Source organism: Pimephales promelas, chromosome 3 (genome assembly GCF_988280905.1).
Source record: "Pimephales promelas chromosome 3, fPimPro1.hap1.1, whole genome shotgun sequence".
Taxonomy (NCBI): Eukaryota; Metazoa; Chordata; class Actinopteri; order Cypriniformes; family Leuciscidae; genus Pimephales; species Pimephales promelas.
Window position 1 is genome coordinate 48,831,138 of NC_142771.1, and position 8,756 is coordinate 48,839,893.

At 37.1% G+C, this 8,756-nt stretch overlaps 1 long non-coding RNA gene and 1 pseudogene across 1 annotated transcript; both read left to right on the top strand.

Annotated features, from left to right (window-relative positions):
* The first annotated feature begins 391 nt into the window (after positions 1 to 391).
* Positions 392 to 1,539, top strand: LOC148995411 (uncharacterized). The gene is made up of 3 exons (XR_016155265.1): positions 392 to 540; positions 898 to 1,178; positions 1,262 to 1,539. It is a non-coding gene; the product is annotated as an uncharacterized LOC148995411 (long non-coding RNA).
* A 962-nt stretch (positions 1,540 to 2,501) lies between these two features.
* Positions 2,502 to 4,757, top strand: LOC148995412 (uncharacterized; annotated as a pseudogene).
* The last annotated feature ends 3,999 nt before the right edge of the window (positions 4,758 to 8,756 follow it).

Consider the following 8,756-nt stretch of genomic DNA (forward strand, 5'->3'; position numbering starts at 1 on the left):
ATGATAGATAGATAAGTTTTAAATAAGTTTCAATGGCTTAAATATAGAATGGCAGTCGAATGGGGTTCAAGGAGTTTGAAAATCTGAACATCCTGCAAGTAAAGTCAATTGGATTTTTCTCAGTTTAAGTCATCATTTTTAGGGAAACCGTAAGTTTGATTAGTTAGAAAATGTACTGCAACTCGAGTCAGAACAGTCTAAAGAAATGGGCCGAGCTTGGAGTACGTAGATTTAAAGCTCTAGGAGGAGTTAGAGTCAGAAAATTTTGTCTCAGAAAAAGAATAATAATAGTTTAAATAGGAATTTTTATTAAATAGGATTTCAATAAGTTGACCCTCTCAGTAAGGCGAAAACAGTACTTGAAAGAAGCAGTACATCCGAAACATCAGTATTCATAAAAGAGTATGCGAGAAGTTCCCGGATGGCTTACTGCTTCCGCCCAGATTTTCGAGTGCTGTCCGATGGGTACTCATGAGACTCATCTATCCCAGGAGGCCACGCGAGAGGGAACGTCATTATCAACATCAGGGGTTTTCAAATGTGAGTAAACACGGTTCCTTGTGTTTAAATCGTATGTGTTAAACTACTATAGAGTAAATGTTTTAACTGTTGAAGGTCTAAAGGAGTTAGACAGTTACACACATCCCAACATGAAAAATACATCTGAGTGTAACGTTATGTGTGCTATTATGTAGGATAATTCACTGTTTTCAACACTGTTTACATTAGACAAATAAACAAATCTATAAAATAACTAAACATTATATATATTTAATTTGTCCCTTATTAGTGTTGATATATTGAGGAACATTTAAGTTGGATTAAAAGTGAGTTAACACATCAACCTCAGCATGTAAATGTAGTGTTGAGCTCGTAATGTGAATCTGTATGTTACAGGGACAGAAGAACACGTGTGTGTTTATCCGGTGGAGAGAGGCTCATGATGCTGAATGCTGTCATCAAAGGCTTTGACTGAGTATACTACAGAAATGGATAACAAAATCTATTCAATCTTAAATTGTAGTTTATTTGAATGATTGTAATTTCAAACAGAGAAATTACAACACTTTTCTGATTCTTGATTTCTGTGCATTGAGAGCAGAGCTTTTGTGGTGGAGCAGGACCTGCAAGGAAAGATGATGGCAGCATTTGTTTTAGGGATTTTACTCAAATATAAAGTAAGGTTATTTTTAATACATATATCAAGTGACATTGTGTGTTAAAACGACTGCTTTTGTGTAATGTTTGTGCATTTTTGTAGGATCTGAAATGTCTGCAGACTGGTGTGAGCACTGAGGATGAGGAGCCAAGAGCTGAATCCTGGAAGTAATGCCGTGGATGAGTCCCTCCATCTCTCCACCTGCCTTACGAGACCCTCCATCTCTCCACTTGCCCTTATGAGTCCCTCCATCTCTCCACCTGCCCTTATGAGACCCTCCATCTCTCCACCTGCCATTATGAGTCATTTAGGGGTCTTGACCCTTAAATTATTAACTTTAGATGTTGTCTGGCTGTTATACGTGAATTCTAATAGTCAGATGAATAAATAGAAACGGTGATCTGATGGTGTTGGTTGTGTTTTACAATGATCATCATTTCACAATCATTTGACCTGATCAATGAACTCACATAGAGTTCAGTTTAGGTTTACTTAATTAATTATAGCAGCAGTGACCTTAAACAGTATAATTTTTTTTATGATTATTACAAGGTAATCCATGGATTTTTTTATAACCTATATCAAATACAAAAATAAACTTTGCTCTGGTTTAGTGTTTAGACACACAGAGATCTAGAATTAGCCTGTGAATCTCAACAATGGTGACAATAATATGTCCAAAAATGCGCAGTTATTTGGCAGTTGGTTCTGTTCGAGGTCGGATCACGTTCTCACCACAAACGAACCGCTCCAGAGTTCGTTTGAATGCGTACGCTTGTTTGGTCCGCTTTTGGTGCGCACCCGAGTGCGATTGCTGCTTTCACACCTGCCCAAACGAACCGCACCAAGATCTTCAATCGTTATGCATAAAAAATAAAATGTTCCAGTTGTCTAAATGACTTATGTGCGTAGGGTAAATGCTCCCGAAATAACCTGGTTTGTAAAGTTCTGATTTCTGCGCTTAGAGTTTTGGCACGATTCTCTCACTCACTGGGTCTCATTCATGAAACACGAGCAGAACGAATTTTTGTGTAAATCGTGTGTAAAGTGGTTCTGGCGTAAATTTTCGGATTCATTAAAATGTTCGTATTTTCCAAATGTTAGTTGGTACGCAAGAAATCTACACCTGCTCCCAGCCACGCGTAAATGGTGCGCTTAACATCCCGAACGTTTTGCTCATTAAAAGGCTGCATTTTAATTCACCTTAATCGGGTACATATTTAAACAGCAATTTGAAAAAATATTTTATATAGTTATTACATACTGTTTTTCTTTTTTACTTCTGTTATGAGAGCCAGTACTAGCAAATCTGATGATCGATGGTGGTCCTTCTCCAGTTTGAATACGATTTTTCCGAAGTGAACTAATTTGTTTTTTGCTGTCAAGCTTAATGTCGAACCATTTTCTTCTCACTTCTGGGACTGTTCGATTAACAGATGAAACTCCATTAACTGCATCTGTAATATGCTGCCAAGCTTCCTTAGGACCTGATAGGCCACTATGTACGCTTGAAAATAAAATTGGCGTTTTGAATGAACTTCTGATAATAAAACTTCAATTTCTTAACTGATTGGTTCAACAACGCGCCAGGGCCCAGAAGAGAAGACTATCCGTTCTGACATTTTGACTTGGCTCAGCATCCATCGTCCTCACCACCGGATCGGAATGGTACTTTTAACTTTTACTGGTACTTTTAATGGTTGGCCACTCCCTCATCCATGGTGGCCCTTGTTTGGCAGGGATCAGTCCTGCTGTAATACATGTTTTGCTAGGAAGACCAACTGAAACAGCCACTATTGAGCCACAAGACTACCCATACCTAGATCATCGTGAAACTATACAGATGGTATGTAAATAATTTGTTTTAAACCACTTATCAATCACCTGTACAATTAAAATTATTTTTGAAACTTCACACTGAAAATGTTTTATACAGCTTGAGGGAGATGCTGAAATTTCAGATCAAGACAAGAAAGCCATCCTAGACTTGGCTTTGTCCTGGCTGGGACCTCCCTGGTGTCACGAATGACAATAGACATTGGCTGTTCAACCGACTTTTGCATCATGCTGTAATTTTATATTTGAATCTTACTTACATATTTCAATATTTCATTTCAATACCTCTGTATTTCTTAACAATTAATAGCAGACTAATTACAATGTGATATTTGTATTCTGTATCTGTATTCTGTTTTATAGGTCCTTGGAAGGACCGTTCGTCAGATCAAACAATTCAGACGTGGTTTGAAAGAAACAAATGTTTGGTCACTGCTGCTAGAACGTCCAGATGTTGTCCCTTTGATGTTCCCCAGACACTCAGATGCTGCATCAATTTTATGTATTATTGGACAGGATTATAATAAAAATTTTGTTTGAACCTACAATTTGACATTCTTCTGTTTAATCTTGGTTAAATAAAGACCATCCAGAATAATATCATATGGCCTGCTGAGGAAGATGATACATACTCACATCACATTAAGGCTGCATTTACACTGCAGGGGTTGATGCCCAAAACAGATTTTCTGACTATATCCGATTTTTTTTTTTTACGACCTGCTTACATCATCTTTTAAAAGTGACCTATATCTGATTTTTGCATTCACACTATACACTGCTGAAACTACCAAATGCAGACGTTCTGACCCGGGAAATTAAGCAAAACAGCACAAACTTCAATGGATGCAGATGTGAATAAAATTATCCAGTGTTTTCTTTCCACAATATTTCAATAAGTCATCAAAACATTGGTCTCGTACGGCGGAGAAAAAAAAGAGGAGAGGCTCTAGCCACGAGCACTTAAAACGATGCCTCATATCTCGTGAAATGTCTTCAAAAACGGATTTATTTCTGTAACAACCCTGCATTTTCACCTGCACTCTTCACCCCAAACACTCAAAAGACATGAAACCTCCGCATTGCTCCACTGTGTGTATCCTTTCTTCCGTCGCGCCTGTAATCGCGCAGTTTTTAATGACGTACGACTCGCATTACCGGGGAATATCCGATTTGTCTGCTTACATGGCACACGCAAATGCACGCATCTGATTCATATCCGATTTATTACCACATATGAATGAGGCCTGAATCCGATCTGAGAAAATCGGAATCCATGCGTTTTTTTCCTGCTTACACTTTCACCGGTCATATCCGATCTGTGCCACATGAGAGGAAACAATCGGATTTGGTTCACTTGAACCATGCAGTGTAAACGAGGCCTAAATGTCGTGTAGCAGAGTACCTCCGTTGTTTCATTGAAAGTGGTATGATAGTTATTCTGTGTCTGAGTTGAATCAAGATTTTATTTTTAATCTTATTTTAAAATGTAACAAATGTATTTAATAATGTATACTGTATATATATATATTATTGCTTCTAAGCAAGTGCTGATACACTTCAACAACTTGTGAAATTCTGGGTCGGATGGGAGCTTCCCTCATGTGAAATGAAGGTTGAAGTGGTCCGTGCGAATCATCCAAGATCTTCAACATGTTTTCAAATCCTACGTTTACCTGGTCACTACAGTACATTTAATGAGTTTTCTATGGATCTGGAGGCCTGTAATGCTATATGTGACACTGGATTTTGGTTGGTGTAAAGGTGTGGTTGAATTGGAATAAATTAGCTTCTTAGCCAAACATGCATAATGTTATCAGATTGAGTCAATTGTTTTACAGAGAACACATCACCACCGGATAATCGTGTAACAAATGCAACATTTAATATACATAAAATGTATTTAAGGGGGCCGGAAGGCCAATTTAGCTCAAAAACAGTCCTTCCAGAAAAATGCGGAGTTTTTTTGGTGATTGTTGCGGGCAAAAATCCTTGATTACGCGGCCCGTTTTCTTTAAAAATGCGATGGAATATGCGGGATATTTATGCAATTTTATGCGATGAAATTGCGGGAACTTGCAAAAATTGCGGGAATTTGCAAAAACTGCGGTTTGATGAAAAAGAGAAAAAAAGTGATTCCCCCAACACCCTGTTCTCACTATGGCTACTACCTTAATGTAAAGAGTCATTTCTTATTACTTTCTATGATGTAGCAAGCATACTACATCATAGAAAGTGCTGGGAATATTTAATTTTTCATCTTGTTTTATTTTTATTACATTTTCAAAATCACAGAGTTTGATATCAAGTTCTTGACATTTCTTTTACACATTTTCTGATAAGTATAACATCTGAGAAGTAGCCTAAAACATGAAACAATAATTTGAAAAAAAGGAAAAAAAAAAGATAGAGGGCATCACAGACATATTAAATTCCTTTAGCAGAGATACATATCTTTTGGGCTTTTCGAATTTTTTTTAAATTTTAAAGACTCAAAATACATTTTAAAGGCTGTTTTGAAATGAGCAAAGTTGGGTTTTGAGTTACTCCACTTAGTTTGATGAATATGAAATTTTCCTAATAATAGAAAAAAATCGATATTTTTCTTATAGGAAAGTCAAAAATCAATTTGTATGAAGATGACAAATTTAAGACAAGGTTGCAATTCATTTTAAAACCTAGAAATTGAGACATCTCATTCCAAAAGATTGAAAAATAGGGACATTCAAACAATAAGTGCACAATAGACTCTCTTTCACAATTACAAAATCAGCAATGTTTTATTTCAGACTGTAACGAGTGTAAATAAGGTGTGGCCCCTTTAAGAGCTGCACGCTGAACTGTCTGCAGTGTGTGCGCCTCAAACACCCCATGTCGTGTGCGGGTAATTTCTGTTTGATGCTTATTCTTTTATCTTATGTTGTTTATTAAGTAACGATGTGACGGTAGAACGTGTGACAGACAGTTATACGAGTTCGATTTGTGATGTCAATCGCCTCCGTGAGTCTTTCTGGCCTCTGCAATAACTTCAGCTGTGAGCTATCCCGTCGCGTAATTGCGTCACTTCATAACGTTCCCATGGAAACAGGGGGAAATGGCTGCTCTTGTATGAAGCAAACGCAACATTTTTCAACTTTCTGCGAAGATATATGTGACTTTTTTTGCAACGAAAATGCAAGGATTATGAAATCATGCAAGCCCCGCATATTTTGCATGGAAATCGGCATTTTATGTGCGGCTTATTCGAAAAAATGCGACCCCCGCATAAATATGCGGACTTTGGCTGATTTTGCATTGAATTCAGCGATCGCATAATCGCGTTTTTCTGGAGGCACTGTCAAAAAGAATGATTCATTGATTTACAATGAATCTTAACCGAATCACTATGGAACCGAGCAAATGGCCGTAATTATAACCTTTGCAAGGATATAAATACCCAATCTATAGTGAAACACTATGTATTAGAAAGGTAACTTTAGATCAAACAGTACAAGACATTAAATGTGCAAACACAACACAAGGCAATTATCTTTTCAAATATATGGACAAGACTTTATTAGCTATTCTAACACATAAAACTGATGTCTAACACGGTCACACACACACACACACACACACAGAGTCGCAGAAAGAGAAAGAGAGGGAAGGAATGAGTTTTCAGAGATGCACTTTGTAATGACCTGAAAGAACCACCAAGCATTAATTTAAACCTTCGTTTCTTAGGGAGTTTATTCTATTTACGTTAAAGCAACAGTTCAGCTAAGAGTCTGGAGTATTTGCTTGTCTCTGCGTTGCTTTGGGGAATTCCCTTTTTGCAGTGTTTCCTCAAAAGGGGTTTCCCTCTTCTCGTGTGCCTGGAATGTAAGTTTCTGAGCTGCCGGTCACGTGTGGTTTGAAGTGCATTGCAGGAGAGACGTTTGAACGAACTTTGCAGCAAACTTAACTTTGAACCGAGACTTTTACAAAAAAGAAAATAAAGGAAAGAAAATGAAAGTAAGACGTTAGATGGCTTGAATGAGCTGTTTTAACCTCGATCTTGATGGGTTCATTTGTCTGCTGGTCTAATTTGGTCTGCCCGATGTCGTCGTGGTTTCTTGATGAGTCTCTAGACGACGCTCTATTGTTGTTTTCAGAAAGGAGCGCGAACAGAACACTCTCTTGCTGTTTTAGAGAAAGGCACGAACTTAAAGGAGAACTCCGACGAACAATGAACCTTTGGTCTAATAAAACATCGGTACATAGTCAACCGTTCTCTGAGATTTGTTTTCATGATAATCGAATGTAAAGAGTTTTATCTCTAAAAACTGTTTAGCGTATAATGCTAGTAATGGGGGCATTGACTAAGTAAAAAGAAATCGCTAGTTTATACCACTAACAAGGCTCAAAATAGCCCCACACAAACGCAGTAACATAATGAGGGTCCATACATGCAAAACGAAGCATTGTGAACTTTGTAAGTGTACAGACCGTTTAATAAGAAGATACCTTATGAAGACAGTTCACTGTCTCGAAATAAATTCACTGTCACAAAAAGTCTCGATAAGTCAAACCACGAACGCCGTTCATACAGTTCAGAAGTTCGTTGAACTTCATACAGTTCAGATCACTCAGCACGACGTTCGTGGTTTGACTTATCGAGACTAATTTTTAAGATGGCTCCTGTCTGTATACACGAAGTGAACTGTCTTCATAAAGTATCTTCTTATTAAACGGTCTGGACACTTACAAAGTTCTCAATGCTTCGTTTTGCATGTATAGAGCCACATTATGTTACTGTGTTAGTGTGGGGCTATTTTGAGCCTTGTTAGTGGTATAAACTAGCGATTTCTCTTTACTAAGTCAATGCCCCCATTACTAGCATTATACGCTTAACAGTTTTTAGAGATAAAACTCTTAACATTCGATTATCATGAAAACAAATCTCAGAGAACGGTTGATTGTTTATAATCAATATTATAATCATACAAAACATTTTACACAGATTTCAATCAAGCCATCTTTTGAATTAAGAGCGTACAATCTTTCTGATAGTAAGCACGAGGCACTCTCATTCACACACAATAGTTATATCACAATTACATGATTTATATGTGATCTAAGCATAACCACATACATATATTGTCAAAACAACAAGAAAACAGAGAATTAAATGCAGTTGCCTAATGTTGGATTGTAAGTCCGTCAGTAATTGTTCTGAAGTGAGTTTATGATTTTATGTGTGAGATCTCGGAGAGATCAAAAACTCAAAATCTTGCCAAGTAAATTTTTCTAATTTCTAGTCAAAATATCTCATCACACTTAATATTAGACAAAATCACCTAAAGAGCAAGATTTAAGCGAGATAAAGGAGCATGTTTTTCCACAGTGCATCTTGAATATATTGTTTAGAGTAACTGTCTTGAAAACATCTTGTTTTGAGTCATATCTCAGATGAAACAAGCTTTTTTGACATTTCATAAGGTTTTTAAGCTGCTGTGTTATTTGTAAAAGATCAAGATTGTCTTGTTTCAAGAAATACACTTGACTTGAATTGAGACAACAAATCTGCTTTATTGAAAACTGCAGGTTAACATGACTCACAATGCACAGTACAGCTATTTTTGTTAAATTTCCATCAAACTATGTCTATGTGATATGTAAAAAAGACAGAGGCAAAAGCTGGAATTATGTTTTCTTCTGTTCTGTTGACATAGTGCACCAGTGATGAGCGGGTCAATGTATAAACAAACCGCAACCGACCGACGTTTTCAACTACCCGCCC